Source organism: Phycodurus eques, chromosome 10, assembly GCF_024500275.1.
Source record: "Phycodurus eques isolate BA_2022a chromosome 10, UOR_Pequ_1.1, whole genome shotgun sequence".
In the NCBI taxonomy this organism is placed as follows: domain Eukaryota; kingdom Metazoa; phylum Chordata; class Actinopteri; order Syngnathiformes; family Syngnathidae; genus Phycodurus; species Phycodurus eques.
The window spans coordinates 21,155,353-21,176,039 of NC_084534.1; the positions used below are offsets into that span (position 1 = coordinate 21,155,353).

A 20,687-nucleotide genomic window follows, 5' to 3' on the forward strand; every position below is an offset into this window, starting at 1 on the left:
AGGAATTTGTAGTTTAGTTTTTCTTTCAGATGGCTTCTCTACCTCATCATCACAATTGGCGCGATGATGAGGTAGGGAAGCCATCTGATACCATTCTTCCAAGACAAGTCATTGACCTAAACAGGAGAGCTGCTCCTCCTTGGTGGCCAAAGATAAGGGTATAAAGGTCCAACGCTCGGGCTCTTCCAAAGGTTTGGACTGATAGGCTGCCGACCAAGGTGAGTGTTCTATTATTCTTTTCCAATGAATTTTGACTGGATATTTACAACCACAAACTCGACTGAGGCTTGCAACTTTATTTTATTTTTTTCTATTACAGTACTTTACTATCTATAGTACACAACAGCTGCATCACTGCAAGATAAAGGTGCGTTAGCAATGATTGGTGACCTTTTTTTTTTAAAGTAACTCATCAGTAAATATCTGAGCCATTCATCCACTTGTATTTTTTTCTCAAAGAGGCACCATGAGCAAGGATCCAGAAATGGAGTGTTTTGGCCCGGCATTCATTTACCTCCGGAAGCCAGAACGGGAGAGACTTGAGGCTCAAAACACTCCCTTTGACGCCAAAACCGCCTTCTTTGTGGCTGAACCTACCGAGATGTATGTGAAGGGCAAACTGGTGAAAAAGGAGGCAGGCAAAGCCACTGTGGACATCAAGGGTGGAAAGGTAAACCGATGGTTGCCTCAAATACAGTAAAATAATATATTAGTCATTGTATGCGCATATTTGTGCGTTTCATGCTTTTTGTTTTCTCGTTTTGTGACAGAATATCTTGTGTCTCTTTGGCAGAGTCTCACTGTTAAGGAGGAGGACATATTCCCCATGAATCCACCAAAGTTTGACAAAATTGAGGACATGGCCATGATGACCCACCTCAGTGAGCCTGCTGTGCTGTATAACCTCAAAGAGCGCTATGCAGCGTGGATGATCTACGTGAGTCGGAACGATTTGACACTCCCAGTCGCCGGAGGATGTGTTTCGGTAATAAACCCGTCTCTTTCAACAGACCTACTCCGGGCTGTTCTGCGTCACTGTGAACCCCTTACAAGTGGCTCCCAGTGTACGACACAGTTGTCGTAGCAGGATACAGAGGCAAAAAGAGGATTGAGGCTCCACCACACATCTTCTCCATCTCTGACAACGCCTATCAGTTCATGCTCCAGGGTATCTTTTAGCATCATTTAGTATCATTTATCTACAGTTGCACCTTCTAATCTATTTTGAGTTAACATTGTATCGTTAAAGATCACAAGGGTTTTTTCAACACTTTAGATTGGTTAATATTTTGTAAAAAAAAAAAAATAGCAGACCCATTTGGGAACGGACCAATAGTATCTATTTAACTGAGAAAATTGGGTATATATAACGTTTCCGCCCAACAGCAACGATATGTATAGTAACAGAAGCGTCTCCTCAAAGGGACCTGACTGTAGTACAGCTAAATAAAATGTAACATGATTGTTAATGAAAAATGAACTGACCTGCGTAACTTCATTCTCTCAACAGATCGGGAGAACCAGTCAATTCTGATTACGTAAGTGGCTTTTTTTTTTTTTTTTTTTTTAAAGCTTATTTTGATATACACTACTGATACATTATATGGACTAGAGTATTCTACAACATTGTGGAGTGTGTTGTGGGAATATTTGTCCCTTCCGGTGTGGTTCATCCCACTGGAGTTTGATTGGGATGAGGTCAGTCCTCTCGGGTTCTTCCACATCACACGAATCCAGTCATGTTTTTATGGGCCTTGCTTTGTTCAGTTACGCTGAAACAGAAAAGAGCCTACACCACACTCTTCCCACAAAGTTGCAGCCGCCATCTTGGACAACAATGGAGAGATAAATACGCTGATTTCATGGAAGTCCAATGCAAATGTAATGCAAACAACAAGATTTCTTGGATGAGAAAAATCATGAACAATGATAACCTTTATTTATAAAGAACAACTTTATTCAATAATAAAACAAAATCATCAGTGAGCTTAAAGACTAAACTTTACCGATTGTGTTAAAACTATAGCATTACACTGACAAAATCATTGTGTAACTTAGCTATGCAAACTAGAAATACATTATTTAAAGAAACCCATCCTTTAGAATGTGTGAACTTCTGCGTCAGTCTTATTCTGACATGAATTGTGCCACAGCTTTGATGATAGAACCCATTGCCATTGAGCAAATGGTGATGGCCGACTGAAATAAACTTCTTGAATAAGGGTGAAGACAAATGTGCATAAATGGTAAAGACATAAGCAACAAAAATAATATCTATTTTGCTGTCTGCTATTGGGTGAATGCAAAATGGCTGCCACATCCTGGAATTCAGATCACAGATCCCTCTGGTGTATTGCAACAACACAATGAGGCTCTCTCCAGTGGCATTAATGCTAAAGACAGCTTGAGTGACATTTATCAAAAAGAAATAAATGAAGTATCATTATTTTCGACATGTTTTCAGAATATAGGAGTTACATTTTGCATTTTTAGGATTTTTCTCCATTTGTTTAATATGCATTTTCCATGAGAACTAACACAACAGCATCGTAGTGTCTTCAGAGTTCTTTTATTTATTTATTTATTTATTTTATGACACATAACAGTAAATACATTTCGGCATTAAAAGTTTGCAAAATATTACTTTGAATGATTTTTTTAATTCTTAGAAACAATGATTACCTTTTGAATGATAACAACTGCTGATAATTTAAATACTCATAAGTAAAATTTATTAATTTTCAAAATGAAATCCAGTGGGGTATGTCTTTACCGTTATTGATCAAATTCTATGAAAATTACCAATTGATTTGACTTGCATCTATTCATATTTCTTAAATTTCTCCTAATCCAGCGGAGAATCCGGTGCAGGAAAGACTGTGAACACCAAACGTGTCATCCAGTACTTTGCGACAATCGGAGTGTCTGGAGGAAAGAAGGCTGAGCAATCTGCTAGCAAAATGCAGGTAATACAATATATGCAGTATCACATCAGAACACAACATGCTTGGTCAGTAAAATATATATAGTAAAAGTTGAATGTATGTCTGGTTTATTTCAAGGGCTCGCTGGAGGATCAAATCATTGCAGCGAATCCCCTGCTGGAGGCTTATGGTAATGCCAAAACTGTGAGGAATGACAACTCATCCCGTTTTGTAAGTTTTTCTCTGCTAAATCATTGCTCTCGACAATAGTGACTGTTTTGAAAAGATTTAGTGGTCCTCTTCCTAAAGTCTGCCGGGATTCTTTTTTCTGTAGGGTAAATTCATCCGAATCCATTTTGCAACAACTGGAAAGTTGGCTTCTGCAGATATTGAAACATGTAAGTTTCCTTTCATCAGCCATCCAAAATGTTTGATGACTGGATTGAACTGTTTTGCACTGACTTTATTCTGGCCTCGTTTACACAGACCTGCTGGAGAAGTCTCGGGTGACCTTCCAGCTTTCTGCTGAGAGAAGTTACCACATCTTCTATCAACTCGCAACAGGCCATAAACCCGAGTTGTTAGGTTTGTGGCACTTGGAGCGTAGCTCTTTGAACATACTTTGCTTTTGGATTCCAAATCTGTACTCTTACTAACTCTAAATTTCAAATATTTTTCAGAGGCTCTGCTCATCACCACCAACCCTTATGACTATCCCTTGATCAGTCAGGGTGAAATTACTGTCAAGAGCATCAATGATGTTGAGGAGTTCATTGCTACTGATGTGAGTACTGTATAAATATTGCCAAATCGTGACATCTAAATTGTGAATTGATAATAAAAATTTTTATAACCAATTAATCGTTTAGAGACCTTGTTTAACTTAAAATTGTCCAACTCTTCAGAATTTCAGCCTTCACAACTGTAAATATTATCAGATTTCTGTAGTCCTCAATGTAAGCAGACGGATTAAATTTGTGTTTAAGAACATCGGCTTTGGAAAATTGTGAACATCGGCTTTGGAAAACAATGATCACTATTTTTGCCGATTTACGGACCAAACAAGCAACGGAATCGTAATACATTTGTGTTTGTGCATTCTTTGCACTGTCAATTTGGGAAAATGTCCTGTTTTTGACTAAAAGGATGGAAATTAGAAATATGTTTTTAAAAATCCGATTCATCGATGAACTGAAAAAATAAGTTTAGTTTCAGCCCTACTCCATTTTGTGGGATTCTAAGACACCGTCACTGCATTTTGGCATAGGGAGACACCATGTGTTTTTGTCGTTTGTGTTGCAGACTGCCATTGATATCCTGGGCTTTACGGCAGAAGAGAAAGTAAGCATTTACAAGCTAACTGGAGCTGTGATGCATCATGGCAATATGAAGTTCAAGCAAAAACAGCGAGAAGAGCAAGCTGAGCCTGATGGCACTGAGGGTAATGCTATGGTGCCTCTTTTTCATTTGATTGTCCAATGTTATCTCAACATACAGTACCAGTCAAGAGTTTAGACACATTTTCTTGCATGTGTTGACTCTTTATCAAAGCAAGGACCCAAACAGATTAAGAGTAATATTGGAAACATGAGGTATCTGAAGTCAAATGTTAAAATGTGATTCCTTGTCAGGGCTTTATACAGTTTTTAATCGGTCACTTCCACATATTATTATTCAAGAAAGAACCAATGAATTCAATAAAGGAAACATTTTCTAAATCATCTCCAGATGATGATATTAAAATATAGTTTGGCCCCCCCAAAAAAGAGCAGCATGTCCACCATGATTGTGACGTGTGCTGAAGGCTGTGTCCAAACATTTGGCTGCTACTCTATGTTAAGACATTTTATCCATTCCTGTTATGTTCTCCAGTTACATTGTGTATGAAGGATGTTGATGGCATTACAAGGGATATTATTCACAGTAGATGGGTCTTTGCATAGTCTGCAGCCCTGTGGCACGCACGCAAATATTACCAGCAGAACCCTGGCACACGATATGATAATCTTTTGTGCTCTCTGTTTTCGTCAGTGGCCGATAAAATCGCCTACCTCATTGGCCTCAACTCAGCTGATATGCTCAAGGCTTTGTGTTACCCAAGAGTCAAGGTTGGCAATGAGATGGTGGTTAAAGGTCAAACTGTGACTCAGGTAATTTTGAGATGTGTTCTACTCATTCAAGAAACGATTCCAAATGGCTTTTATAATGACATTTCTTGACTTCTAGGTTCACAATGCTGTTATGGCTCTCAGCAAATCAGTCTATGAGAAAATGTTCTTGTGGATGGTGGTCAGAATCAATGAGATGCTCGATACTAAGCAGCCCCGAAACTTTTTCATTGGTGTACTGGATATTGCTGGATTTGAAATTTTTGATGTAAGTTAACACCACATACTGTAGCTTATGTTACTGTTTACTCAACAAGCAGCAAAAACATTGTATTTCATCTCTAAAGTTCAACAGTTTGGAGCAGCTCTGCATCAACTTCACCAATGAAAAACTGCAACAGTTTTTCAACCACCACATGTTTGTTCTGGAACAAGAGGAGTACAAGAAAGAAGGAATTGAATGGGAGTTCATTGACTTTGGCATGGACTTGGCTGCCTGTATTGAACTAATTGAGAAGGTATGTTTCTTAAAAGACAAAATAAGTCATCTCGATCATGGATGAGAACTAAACATTTTATTTGGTGTCATCAACAGCCAATGGGCATCTTCTCCATCCTTGAAGAGGAGTGCATGTTCCCCAAGGCTTCAGACATAACCTTCAAGAACAAACTGTATGACCAGCATCTTGGTAAAAGTGCCCCCTTCCAGAAGCCAAAGCCAACCAAAGGCAAGGCTGAGGCCCACTTCTCCTTGGTGCACTACGCTGGTACTGTTGACTACAATGTCAATGGCTGGCTGGACAAGAACAAGGACCCCCTGAATGACTCAGTTATTCAGCTCTACCAAAAGTCTTCATTGAAGCTGTTGGCCTTGTTGTATTTATCTCATTCATCTGGAGATGGTACGGATTTCTCATACTATAATATAAAAGTTACATGCCTGTGTTGAAATGTGGTCAGGTGAAAGGTTATAATGGCAGATGTGCAATGAGATCATAGAAGAGGTGATCAGCTTTCAGAAATAAATCAGAATGAAACCAAGTTTTAAATCCTTTACAGATGCAAAAGGTGGAAAGAAAGGTAGCAAAAAGAAGGGAGCTTCATTTCAGACGGTGTCAGCTCTCTTTAGGGTAAGCTTAATTTAAAAAAAACAAAAAAGCATCTTGTTGTCTCATGAAATTATTCTCTAAAAACATTTCATCCAAATATTGTTAATATTCTACAATATAAATGCGTTTCCCCATATCAGGAAAATTTAGGAAAACTGATGACCAACTTGAGGAGCACTCACCCTCATTTTGTGCGCTGCTTGATTCCAAATGAGACAAAAACTCCAGGTGGGTCTAAAGTTTTGCCCTCACTCAACTCAAACACATTAGCACTGATTTTTCCTGAGGTATACATGTCGATGACCTGTTTACTGTTTCAGGTCTGATGGAGAACCACCTGGTCATCCACCAGCTGCGCTGTAACGGCGTACTGGAGGGCATCAGGATCTGCAGGAAAGGTTTCCCCAGCAGAATCCTTTATGGGGATTTCAAGCAGAGGTACTGTAACTTGTCAATATACCAAATATGCCCTAGTAGTACATATCTAAGAACTGTATTCACATCCCCTATGTAGATAGATCATTTGAATAAGGTGGGTAAAGAGGACAGCAATGTATCCCATCCTACAACTTTTGGATTTTCACATAATGAGTTTTAAGTTTGATCAAACCTCGCTCAAAAAGGTCTTCTTTTCCCATTTAAAAACATGTTAATGGTTTTTGTTGGATCATTCTGAGAGGTGTTTTCTATAATTTGTTACTTTATTTATCAAGCTACAACTAAAATGTTAAATATTTTTAGCCGTATTATAATTATTGTTATTCTTATTTGCTTTTATTGTATTTTTACCAGATCTCATTAATTTGTGAAGTTGTAACTTTTAGTACAGTGACTGAGTGTTCCGACATTTTGGACGGATTAGCTGTGTTTTTTTAAAAGATTCTCTTAATTTGGGTGCATTCTTTCAGATACAAAGTATTGAATGCTAGCGTCATCCCAGAGGGACACTTCATTGACAACAAAAAGGCCTCAGAGAAACTTCTGGGATCCATCAATGTGGATCACTCACAGTACAAGTTTGGCCATACCAAGGTGAGCTATGTTTGCTTTGTTGATCTTTTTGGTATAATCAGGTCTTTTTCTAGCTTGAGACCACTTAGATCACTTTTAAACCATGGCCCCTTTAAGGTGTTCTTCAAGGCTGGACTACTGGGTGCACTGGAGGAGATGAGAGATGAGAAACTGGTTGAACTGGTGACCATGACTCAGGCACTATGCAGAGGTTACGTCATGAGAAGAGAATTTGCTAAGATGATGGAGAGGAGGTACTTTATAGTATGATGCCGCCTACTTAAATGAATGTTCTGAAGTTTGGATGGGCTCAGAGGCTGATAGTTTTGCCTCGTAGCGATTTAAGCGATCGCAAATTTTAAGACAATGATGTAACATGTAAATACATTTACAGTTTAAGACAAATTTCCAGGAATTCACACATAATGCCAACCTTACGCTCTTTTTTTTTTTTTTTTTAATGACAGGGAATCTATTTACTCCATCCAGTACAACATCCGCTCATTCATGAATGTCAAACACTGGCCATGGATGAAGCTCTACTTCAAGATTAAGCCTCTGCTCAAGAGTGCAGAAACTGAAAAGGAGATGGCCCAAATGAAAGAAGACTTTGAAAAAACCAAGGAGGAGCTCTCAAAGACGTTGGCCAAGAAGAAGGAACTGGAGGAGAAGATGGTTTCTCTCCTCCAGGAGAAGAACGACTTGCAGCTGCAGATTCAGTCTGTATGTGAAATAGGTAGTGATGTGTTTAAATATGATTACTAGCAAGTATGTTTAAATTGTATTTCATTGCAATTGCAGGACAGTGAAACCCTTGCTGATGCAGAGGAAAGATGTGAGGGTCTTATCAAGGCCAAAATCCAGCTTGAGGCAAAGGTCAAAGAGGCTTCTGAGAGGCTGGAGGATGAGGAGGAGGTGAACGCTGAGCTGACTGCAAAGAAGAGGAAGCTGGAAGATGAGTGCTCTGAGTTGAAGAAAGACATCGATGACTTGGAACTTACCCTGGCTAAAGTTGAGAAGGAGAAGCATGCCACTGAGAACAAGGTTAGTGTGTCGTTCATCTTAACTGGAGTCTCCCTTCTGTGCAAATAACTAAAACCCAGTAAACAATGCTGATATAGGTTAAAAACCTGGTTGAGGAGATGGCTTCTCAAGATGAGACCATTGCCAAGTTGTCCAAAGAGAAGAAAGCCTTCCAAGAGTCCCATCAGCAGACCCTGGATGACCTCCAGGCAGAGGAAGACAAAGTCAACACTCTGACCAAGGCCAACTCCAAGCTGGAACAGCAAGTGGATGATGTGAGACGTGAACAACAAAATGTTTCCATATATATATGTATATATATACATATATATATATATGCATTTTAAATATGTGTATGTTTCAAGTTATCTTGTAGAGAATGTCTTTAAGCTCTTTTAATACGTAAAATGTGAACTCGCTAGCTTGAAGGATCCCTGGAGCAAGAAAAGAAGCTCCGTATGGATCTTGAGCGATCCAAGAGGAAGCTGGAAGGAGATCTGAAGCTGGCCCATGAGACCATCATGGATCTGGAAAATGACAAGCAGCAGTCCGATGAGAAAATCAAGAAGTACGTTAGAATCACTGTTGAATTGACTTCAATTCATATTTCATAAAGTGTATGGTATAATTATTAAAAAATGGTTTTACTAAGGAGGGACTTTGAGATGAGCCAACTTCTTAGCAAGATCGAGGATGAACAATCAGTCGGGATTCAGCTTCACAAAAAAATAAAAGAATTGCAGGTAAAGTCAAATGTTGCACACTACATACAATATTTGGTACAGTTTTGGCTTAATTGGAAATGCTTTGGTGCCTTTCAATTTGATTATTGTTGTCATTCAAAACCATGTATGAAATCCAATTACAGGCCCGTATTGAGGAGCTGGAGGAGGAGATTGAAGCTGAGCGGGCTGCTCGCGCCAAGGTTGAGAAGCAGAGGTCTGACCTCGCTAGGGAACTTGAGGAGATCAGCGAGCGACTCGAAGAGGCCGGCGGGGCCACATCGGTCCAGATCGAGATGAACAAGAAGCGCGAGAACGAGTTCCTGAAGCTGCGTCGTGACCTGGAAGAGTCCACCCTGCAGCACGAGGCCACTGCTGCAGCTCTCCGCAAGAAGCAGGCTGACAGCGTGGCTGAACTTGGGGAGCAGATCGATAACCTTCAGCGTGTCAAACAGAAGCTGGAGAAGGAGAAGAGTGAATACAAGATGGAGATCGATGACCTCAGCAGCAACATGGAGGCGATTGCAAAATCTAAAGTATAGTTTTCAAATATCTAAGTGCAAAACTAAATTATTGTATTTCACAAAATTAACCAATCATTGCTTAGTCATTATTTCCAGTGTAGTTATATCCCTGCTGCTTTATTTGTTTTTGTAGGGAAACTTGGAGAAAATGTGTCGTTCACTGGAAGATCAATTAAGTGAATTCAAGTGCAAGCATGAAGAGCACATTCGTCAATTTAATGACATCAATGTTCAAAGAGCAAGACTGACGACTGAAAATGGTGAGTCAAAATAGAGCAGAATAGAATAGAATAGAATAGAATAGAATAATTCAGCAGCTCTCTGTTTAGCAGCATATCATAATAAAAAGTACAATCACACATATCACTGGCATTGGGTGGAAACTTTGTCCCTCCAAAACCATCACTTTGCTGAGCCACAAAAAAAGCAAGCCATTTTCAGCACTTTATATTGGTCTATAATTTGTAAACATAGCATACCCACACCACGCAGGGACTGGCATATGGAATCGATTTGCGAAAGAATATACACTAGACCAAATTTAGACATTGCAGGTTTCAGCCCTACGCCGGCATTATATATAAAATACGCAACAACCAGAAGTATAATATCAAAAGTGGTCCAACTTTTTTTTTCTTTCAGGGGAAATTGGTCGTCAGTTGGATGAAAAGGAATCTCTTGTTTCCCAGCTTACAAGGGGCAAGCAGGCCTATATTCATCAAATAGAAGAACTTAAAAGGGCCCTTGAGGAAGAAACAAAGGTACATTGTTGCGCTGTTGTCCTGAGCAGGTTGTAAAGTGTAGTGTATTCCTTGGTCATGACAATCCGGTTTACTTTGTTAAAAAAGTCCAGGAACGCCCTGGCCCACGCTGTCCAGTCCTCCCGTCATGACTGTGACCTGCTCCGAGAGCAGTATGAGGAGGAAATGGAGGCCAAAGCGGAGCTGCAGCGAGCTATGTCAAAGGCCAACAGTGAGGTGGCTCAGTGGAGAACCAAATACGAGACGGACGCTATTCAGCGCACTGAGGAGCTCGAGGAGGCAAAGTAAGCTATGGCGGCTTGCCTTAATATAACAGTTTAAAAGTACTTTTGATGGATTGCAAAAAGAGTGTGGGCACGGTGGATGAGTGTTTGGCTAATCACCCTCCAAGTTTGGAGGTTTGGTGTTCGATTCCGGGCTCTCTCGTTCCTCTATGGAGTTTGCATGTCCTCCTGATGCATGTGTGGGTCCTCTACGTGTACACCAATGTGCCCCCACATTCTCAAAACAAGCATTGTAGGTTTATTGAAGACTCTATTTGCCCACTTTTGCCATTCCCTTAATCAATTTTCAACTTCAAAACAATAGGGAGGGGGAAAAAAAACTTTTTCTTTAGTGTATGATATTTTAAGCAGTTGTGTTGATGCATGTAATTTGTTATGCATGCCCTGGGTCATGTTCTCAGTGCATAGAGGTTTTACTATCCTCTATAAACCAACTGATGTGTCTTTGCAGGAAAAAGCTTGCCCAACGTCTCCAGGATGCAGAGGAGTCCATCGAGGCAGTTAACTCAAAGTGTGCCTCCCTGGAAAAGACCAAACAGAGGCTGCTGGGTGAAGTGGAAGATCTGATGATTGACGTGGAGAGAGCTAATGCTGTTGCCGCCGCCCTTGACAAGAAACAGAGGAACTTTGATAAGGTCGGCTTATATTTCGTAGCAAACGTAGGGCAGTTTTTTTGTTTTGTTTGTTTACCATGATGTCAGACGATCCTTTGATTTTGATGCCTTTAGGTTCTTGCTGAGTGGAAGCAGAAATACGAGGAGAGCCAGGCCGAACTGGAGGGAGCTTTGAAGGAGGCCCGCTCACTCAGTACTGAGATGTTCAAACTGAAGAACTCCTATGAAGAATCTCTGGACCACCTGGAGACCCTGAAGAGGGAGAACAAGAACCTGCAACGTAAGATGATTTATTTATTTTTTTTTTGTGATTTTGTGCTCTTTTCCTACAGGAGGAATATTTAAAAAAAATCTATAGTGTATAACACTGCTATTACATTTGACAAAGTACAAGTTAAAATACTGCTCTTTCTTTTCCCAACAGAGGAAATTACTGATTTGACTGAGCAGATTGGCGAGTCATCAAAGACAATCCACGAGCTGGAAAAAGCCAAGAAGCTTGCCGAGAGTGAAAGAGCCGAGATCCAAACAGCTCTTGAGGAAGCAGAGGTACTCAAAATGACGCAAGCTTGAGCAGAATCATAAATCTTGACTGCCTTGAACATTTTCTTAAACCATCACAGGCCACACTGGAACACGAAGAATCGAAGATCATTCGTATTCAGCTGGAGCTCACCCAAGTCAAGAGCGAGATCGACAGAAAGCTTGCAGAGAAGGATGAGGAGATGGAGCAGATCAAGAGGAACAGTCAGCGTGTGATCGAAGCCATGCAGACCACTTTGGATGCTGAGATCAGGAGCAGGAATGATGCCCTGAGAATCAAGAAGAAGATGGAGGGAGACCTGAATGAGATGGAGATTCAGCTGAGCCATGCCAACCGCCAGGCAGCTGAGGCCCAGAAACAGCTGAGGAACGTCCAGGGACAACTCAAGGTGAAAGATAAAATACACATAGAGGCTGAAATGCTATTGGACAAAAAAAACTAAAAAATCTAACATCTAAATACACGTAGTATAAGCAGTCTAGCCAAGAGAAATGCTAGGAAATGAAAATAATACATTTAGAAAATATCACGAAACAATTACAGTATTAGATTTTACGTTGTAAAAGTAGGTCAGTGCGTCTGATGGTGTTTAGGCCAGCAGGGAAGCTCTTGCTGATATACATTGACATTGTATAATGGATTTACTAAATGTAAACAGTTCCTGTATACAGGAAGAAAAATTAGAGGAAAACGCTCAATGTGTAAGGACTTGGTTCAGGGACTGGAAAGTCTTTTGTAGGTTAAAGACCATCTGCTGATTTAAACTAATATGTTTCTGAGGGAAGCCTGTCTTTTTCCCAATCTTTTACTCCTGGAAGACACTCATTAAAGTACAGTAGTGCATATGGAAATGCTTTCTTTAATCCAGGATGCTCAGCTGCACCTGGATGAGGCTCTAAGAGCTCACGCAGACATGAAGGAGCAGGTCACCATGGTGGAGCGCAGGAACAACCTGATGCTGGCCGAGATCGAGGAGCTGCGAGCCGCTCTGGAGCAGACGGAGAGAAGCCGCAAAGTGGCTGAACAGGAGCTGGTCGATGCCAGCGAGCGTGTGACACTGCTGCACTCTCAGGTACCAAGTACAGTATCATGTGTACTGTTGACCTAGATAAGTTTTCAAACGTTCACAGGTCTGAAAATCTTTGCTTTTCTTCATTCAGAATACAAATCTCATAAACACTAAACGGAAGATGGAAGCGGACCTTGCTCAAATTCAAGGTGAAGTGGAGGACTCTATCCAGGAAGCAAGGAATGCTGAAGAAAAGGCCAAGAAGGCCATCACTGATGTAAGAACCTGTTGACTGTTTTATTCTACACCTAAGCCCAATAATATTCATACATGGACAATTTTTGTGTGTGTAGATAATTTTTCATTGGTGAATGTCTTGACAAAAGAAAGGCTGTAAAACAAAATTACAATTTTCATCAGTTTTTATATTTTGACAAGGGTCAATGTCCATAACCCCTTTCAACACGGTTACTGTTCATGCACTGTTGTAAATATGCAATCGATTGCAATGTTCTAGATTGCAGTATGCTCGAAGTTACCAGAATGTTTTAGAATTGTGCAAAAGGTTGTTTTCTCAAAGTTGTCCAATAAGCTGTTATATCAATAATTGTCAAAGTATAAAAACCAAGGGAAGAGACATTTTTTTAAATTAATATTTCTATTGCAACTCCCTGACTTGCAATTATTTGTCACTTTTGTGATCCAAAAGCTGACAATTTAACGCCCCAAAAAGCACTTACAACAAAATGTGTTCATCAGATATACAGTGCTGAAACTAATCTAAAAGTTACAATTGAAATAAATAATATGTGCAATGCCAAAATATCCTTAGACATAGAGTAAAGTTGAATAAATGGTTAATCGAGTTTATGTTCTCACCCAATACCACATATTTGTAAATATCCTCAATTCAAGTGTTGGTGCTCGTTTGCATATTACTCTTTTTTAAACTACTCCGTGTGTAGGCTGCCATGATGGCAGAGGAGCTAAAGAAGGAGCAAGACACCAGCTCTCACTTGGAGAGGATGAAGAAGAACCTGGAAGTGACAGTCAAAGACCTGCAGCACCGCCTGGATGAGGCTGAGACTCTGGCTCTGAAGGGGGGCAAGAAGCAGCTTCAAAAACTGGAAGCTCGGGTAGGTTGTGTAGTGCTGATATAGATATTTTTTGGCTTTGAAATGCCTAACATCATAATATGCAAATGAGGCATACATACAGAGTCCCCCCGACATATCCAGTTCAACGACATCACGTGTTTTGGTGGAATGTATCTGCTTGTCGAGCTTGGAATCACTGCTATATCGTGGAAATGTTTTTACAGTGTACTTACTTACTGTAATGCCATTGCAAGTGGGAAATGAGGGTCACAATCGCCACTTTTCAGTTTTCTTCTGATGTAGTTTGGAATATGGACCCCCTTAAAACTGGACCTCCCCTATAAAATATGGGACCCTACCAAAATGTGAATGTAATGTAGTTATATTAATGGTTAGGTTAAGGGTTAGTCATTGTTAGGGTTACCGTCAGTGATATTATGGAAAGTGTGACAACAACAAATGATGTCTTTTATTTTTCATCACAAAACCCGGACACATGGAAATGCAGATTTGAAAGTTTTGTCATAGGTTAATGCAGCATGACACCTTCTTGTGAAGGCCAGCCAAGCCATCCCTTAGATTATTCAGAAGCTCCAAAATAGTTTTGCTTAATAGACGATAGTTGCGATAATGTTTGTTTTTGGGCATTTTTGGAAAGGTTTAAATGAGAAGAAAATTTCTCCCCGCCACCTTACACTTCACCTGTGTTACGCTGGCACCGCTTGCACCTGCCTTTCAGATGTTCTATTTAAAGAAACCAAATCAGCCCAGCATAATTCGTCTCAGGTTTGAAAAATCACATTTAATGCCCTAAATTAATCTTAATTCTATCTCACTTCATTTGCATTCTGTATATATACGCCACCCACAATGCGCAGACACAGTCCTGGTTGCGCCCGGTTACTAGATCCGCTTCCATATTTGTTTGCACGCGCAATCAAGTTTGCACTCGTTTTTACACGCGCAAACATTGAATAAATCATTCCCATTAACACAATAAGCACACTCACACAGGAGCTGCACATATCTAATGCATTGCAGTACATTTTTAAAATGTGTTTCAACAGTGTGTAATGTCTTACACACTTAAGACATATAGGGTATAGCTATGTAAAATAAAAACGTTATATGGTCTCTCTATATCAAAGATCAGGTTTTTAGCAAATGGTGAACTAACGTCTTGCCAAATTCTGGTCTTCTTGTGTTGAAGGTGAGGGAACTGGAATCAGAGGTGGAGGCTGAGCAGAAAAGAGGCGCTGAAGCTGTGAAGGGTGTCCGCAAGTATGAACGGCGAGTGAAAGAGCTCACTTATCAGGTAAATGATATGCTGGGCAACAGGCTGGATGTAGAACATGTTTTACACCTCTAGAGGGCATAAAACACCTGCATGTCACAAGCGCCTGTAAACCATAACCAGAAATATATACAGTATAAACAACCACATGGATGCTGATTATTGTAAATGTTAGACATCCATGAAGCAAATGCACACTGTAAGAACGCTTAGGTGACCTGACACAATGCTGGATGTACGTACAACTCTTCAGCTGTGTATACATTCCGAATGTTTGGCTCTACATTCTTCTGTCAGTGGGTCAGGTGTCATACTTCGCCCGCAAACCTTCTCTTGCAAGCCTGCAGGGGTTTGAAATTCGCCTCAAATATACTACCTTGTGTGCCACCTTCAGACTGAAGAGGACAAGAAGAATATTGCAAGACTTCAGGATCTGGTGGACAAGCTGCAGCTGAAAGTGAAGGCCTACAAGAGGCAGTGTGAGGACTCTGTAAGTGCTGGAGCTCAAATGTTAAACCAGGGGTGGGAAAATTTTGGTGCTCAAGGGCCACATTTGATTTTTAGAACAGACAGATAGGACAGGTCATTTGTAAGTGAGGTAGAAAAAGAAAAGCACATCCGTCTCACAGTTCTGAGGTCGTGGACTCTGGCCTACAATTTGAAGTTTGCATGCTCTCCTTTTCTTGCCTAGGTTTTCTCTTGCTTCCTCACGCATTCCCAAAACATACATGGTCGTTTCACTGAAGACTATGATTGGTTGGAATATCGATTCTCATTTTCAAATTGTATTATTTATAATCAATTAAATCATAATTAATTCACCAAATATATAACAAAACACATGTTTCATCGATATTTATTTTTTTAGTTTATTAATATTTTGTATTTAAAAAAACATAATTAACCAATTCTTCAAGGACATTTATTCAAAAGATAAATGTATATGTAATTTCTTTATTTTACAAATATTTTTTTATTTGCAATATATCAGTCAATTCAATCGCAGGGCACTTAGAAACAAACAACCATTTGCACTCACATTCACACCTACAGGCAATTTAGAGTCTTCATGCATGTTTTTGGGATGTGGGAGGAAACCGGAGTGCCCAGGGAAAACCCACAAAGGCACAGGGAGAACATGCAAACTCCACACAGTTGGGCTAGGATTTGAACCCCAGTCCTCAGAACTGTGAGGCAGACGCGCTAACCAGTCGTCCACCGTGCCGCCTCATGTGTGAACAGTGAAATCAAAACAAACCATACAAACAAAATCTATCAAAATTACGCGTGTTCAAAAAGGAGTAGGAAGAAGTAAAAACTTAAATGGATACAATAGATGCACTTGAATGACCCATCTGGATGGACTCTTGATAATGTAAATGCTCGGTGGGCCCATGCTTTGTCCACCCCCGTGTTAGATACTTGACAGTGTGTATGTGTCTCACGTACTCTTAACATCGCCGTATACTTGTGAACTTCCAGGAGGAGCAGGCCAACTCTCACCTGACCAGGTACAGGAAGGTTCAACACGAGATGGAGGAGGCTCAGGAACGAGCCGACATTGCCGAGTCGCAGGTCAACAAGCTGAGGGTCAAGAGTCGCGACTTTGCCAGGGTATGTTGGTGTTAGTTCATAGAGCTGAATGAAGTCTGCAGTACGCTGTTGATACATCATCATCATCATCTTCATGATATGACTTGAACTTCTATGTCTTTTGTGTTGCTTCAAAGGGAAAGGATGCTGAAGAATGAACGTCAGTCACGATAAGAAACTGCAAGAAATCATAAAATATGATTTTTTTTTTTTTTGTCAGACGTGTGTAACTAAATAAATTTGCCAACAATTGGATGACCTTTGTTTCGTTTGTTTTGTTTGTTGGGGACAGAATTTGAAATATTTGAATTCATTCTCCTAAATACGAAATATGAATATAAACCTCCAGATCAATGAGGTGTTTCTGGTATTTTGCTAACCTTCTTTACCTACCTCGGTTAGACGAAGTGTAAGAAGACATTCGTCGTGTGACCAACTCAACATTCAAATTCTAAATAATAATTTATAGGTGTAGCATCCGATCGAGCCGTCTGTCCATTGAACTATATACATCAAACTGGTAAGGTTACAGGGTGATTTATACTGTGTCAAAGTGTCAGCTGTATGCAACAAGCCTCCAAAATAACCTAGCCCTCAAGTGTTGGCTGTTATCACGTGAAAGATGTCCAGGTTAAAGCAACTGCAAATCTTGCACGTGGTGTTAATGTTAGTGACAGTCAAGTGACCTGACAGTTTTTCTTCGTGCATGCGTGTGCTATGTCAAGGTCCTGTGATGAAAATAGACCTACTCGAGAACAACAGCATGTACTTGGTAACTAAATATTATTGCTTCATTGAAAGGAGAAGACAGCCTTTTTGTAATTAACAACAAATATTAAAAGAAATATCTTAGTCTTATCTTTAGTCAATGTCACTAAAATTAACGGTAATATTATGTGCAAATTGTCTTCTCACGGTCTGGGGTAATAATAGTAATCATTTTAAATCCAGCTTTATTTGACAATTGCAGTTAGATTATTATATTAACCAGATGAAATGCAACAGGTGTATCTTCCTTTACCTTTTTAGAAGGCTCACTTTTGATTGACACTGTCAGAGGAATGACTAATGAAGCCTGCTCGAATGAAATTAAATGAAATGAAACGTCTTCTAAAACAAATTTAATGCCGAGTATGAAATGAATGAGAATATTCACGGGCCTGTCAGAGGAATCTTTTATCCCAAAATATTAGAACCCGCTCTCAAAAATAGCATCGATAAAATAGTACTCTAGGTTATAAATAAATGCCTTTCAGATGTCAGAGCATTATTATCTTTGTAGAGGGTGAATTTTTTTAAACACTTTTTGTTTTGATTTCATTAGATTGTACCTAATGAAGTGGTTGGTGAGATTATACATATACTTCATTATAATACTTATTATTAGAATTTTTTTTGAACTTTCTGTGTATTTTCCCATTGGCTCATACACAGCTTAAAACAGATATTTCCTCATCGAAATTTGGACATTTAGGCCATTAAGAATTGAGATGTTTACTATTACATCGATAGCTTTTGAAGCAGGACTCCCATCTTAGTATAAGCCCTTTTAGGAAAGGAGATATTGAGAGTATCCCATAACGACGGCCGTTTCCACAAGAAGAGCCGAGACGGGAACAAATGTCTGAGCTCATTGATGAGAGCTCAAGGCTGCGAGCATTGCTGAGGAGACATCTATATTTGTATTTCCTCCATATAAGCACCCCCCAGGCAGCGAAATAGATCAAGTGTCACATTTTATTTAATATATTGGCCTATTTTGTAGGGTGTGAAGCCCACAGCCTTCAGATCCCCCAAAGCCCCCTCGCCCCATCTTTGTCGCTTCAGTGTCATCTTTCAACAAGGAAAGAATGCAAACTACCGCACGTCGTATAACATGATCCCCTCCTTTCCCCGTATGGGGAACAAACGCTCGACTTGGGAGAAGGTCAAGCTGCGAGTGTGGCCTTGTCTTCACTTCATCTGTCAGTGTACGCGGTGCAACAAGACCATTTACAGAAAGAGTTTAAAAATAAATCTCCACCCTCCAGACGACCCAAGTGACTTTCTTGAACATCCAAGAGATGTGAAACGAGTCACCTGTTCCCCGCGGATTCTACATCGGACAATGGGATTGCACAATGTTCTGGTCGTGTTGACTGTGTTAAAGTGCCTCGCCTATAAAATCTTTGGAACAAAGTACAATATTCACAGCCTTCAAAACAGGGCTGGGGGACATATGGCCTGTGGGCCATATTGGGGCTGTGACAGCGTTTGATCTGGCCCACGTGGAAATCTAAAACAAATAAATTTGCTGTAAAAGCACCTGTAATGAAAAAAGTCCCAAGAAATCTGACCAACAAAAATAATATGCAATGGTGCCTTGAGATAGGAGTGAACTTTTAGAGTTTTTTAAATGTGATCTTCTGTTCAATCCGATTATTTTTTTGGTGTGTGGGTAGTATATGTGACGAAAAGTAATAAAACTTGAACCTTCTTAATTCCGTGAATGAAGGTTAGTGGAACGTTAGCAACGCTACCACTACGAGGAACTCAGGCCTTCCCCAAATTGGATCATTCTCAGAGTAAAACGCTGTAAGCTATTTCATTGATTGTCAAGCAGGCACACAGTTTCTTGGCAAATGGCTTTTCGATTCGTGTTTTGTGTTTGACGTTAAGGCAACATGTAACATATCTTAATAGGTTTGGGTCTGAAAGAAGAAACAATATTTTATGTGGGTCCTGAGCTGCAATTGTCAGGGGAAGGCTTCAAATGAACTAAATTACAGAAGACATGTCTGATGCTTCAATCTTTTAATTTACGCTATTCACCCTGGACTGCTGTAACACTTGAATTTCCTCTCATCAGGATGATCTAATCTTGATGATGATGACGATGAACCAATTTGATTAACAATATCTGTTTGCTTTAAATGTGCCTTTTGAAGTAGTGTCGAACCAGCTTCTGTGTTTCCATTACAAGTATTACAAGAATATGTAATTGGGCTTAAAATAAGACCTTTTCAAACACAAAAAGAGAGCCACGCCGAGCAGATTGCCAATCACGACTTTTTTCATTGTTGTGTATGTTCCTTGCTTATCACGAATATACCGTAGTATATTCCATTTATAATTGTGTGACTGGGTGAATGAGGCACTTGGAGTGAAAAGCGCCTTACAAGTGAAGGCCATTTGTCAAAATGTTGTGTAGTTGACTGTATATACTGTATGGCTGGAATACTGAGAAAGCATCACTTCAAGATGGTGTCAAGCATCTGAGCCCTTAGATTAGCACAGCCCCCCCCCCAAAAAAAAAAAACAAGAAAAACACATGTGAGACAGCATGTCTGAGCAGACGAGCACAATTAGCTTTTTATTGCGGACTGCTCGTCAGAAGTCATTCAATCAGGCAGGCCACTGATGGAAACTTGATCCCGCTTCCAGTCCAGGCATTTCCCAAGAAGTCTGGAACACTGACATTAGAGGTCAAACAAAATAAACATGGCATTTTACAATGACACAAAAAGACCGAAAGGGGAAACAAGAGAATAAATGCAAAAGGGCTCAAAGAAATGCAGTGACATGAAAAAAGATGCTTTAAAATGTGAGTTCGATAAGCTCGATTAGTTAAGTACAGCAATAAAAATAGAACGAGGACATGTACAATCGTCACCTGTCTCACGCTGACACAGCCTCAATCAGTAATTGCTTGGGCATTGCTCGGCTTGCACGACACAACCGCTTTCCTAAATTCAACTTTGTGCGATTCCTTTTGAAATCCTGTTCAAACAGGCGCTTACATTTTGAGACATTTCTAAAATAAACACGCGACTGGCCATTAACTCAATCCCAGATTTCCTCCTTTGCTGTGCATGTCTAGATAACGAGGCTCTGGAGGCTTTGTTGTTGGAAGAATGTCGTCTTTTGATAATGCCATCCTGTAATCCTTTGACCGGATACGGCGCTATTAATACGAGCATTGTTACACTCTCTTCTGCCTTCTGACAAATCTCATTAACTTTGGGATTTGATCGGGTTGAAAGTGTTGGCCATGGCACCGTATCATTGTTTTCACAAGTTCTTCATTTTGT

The 20,687-nt window shown here is 40.0% G+C and overlaps 1 pseudogene; it reads left to right on the forward strand.

Annotated features, from left to right (window-relative positions):
• Positions 1–104: 104 nt before the first annotated feature.
• LOC133409300 (myosin heavy chain, fast skeletal muscle-like) lies at positions 105–16,872 on the forward strand (annotated as a pseudogene).
• Positions 16,873–20,687: the final 3,815 nt, after the last annotated feature.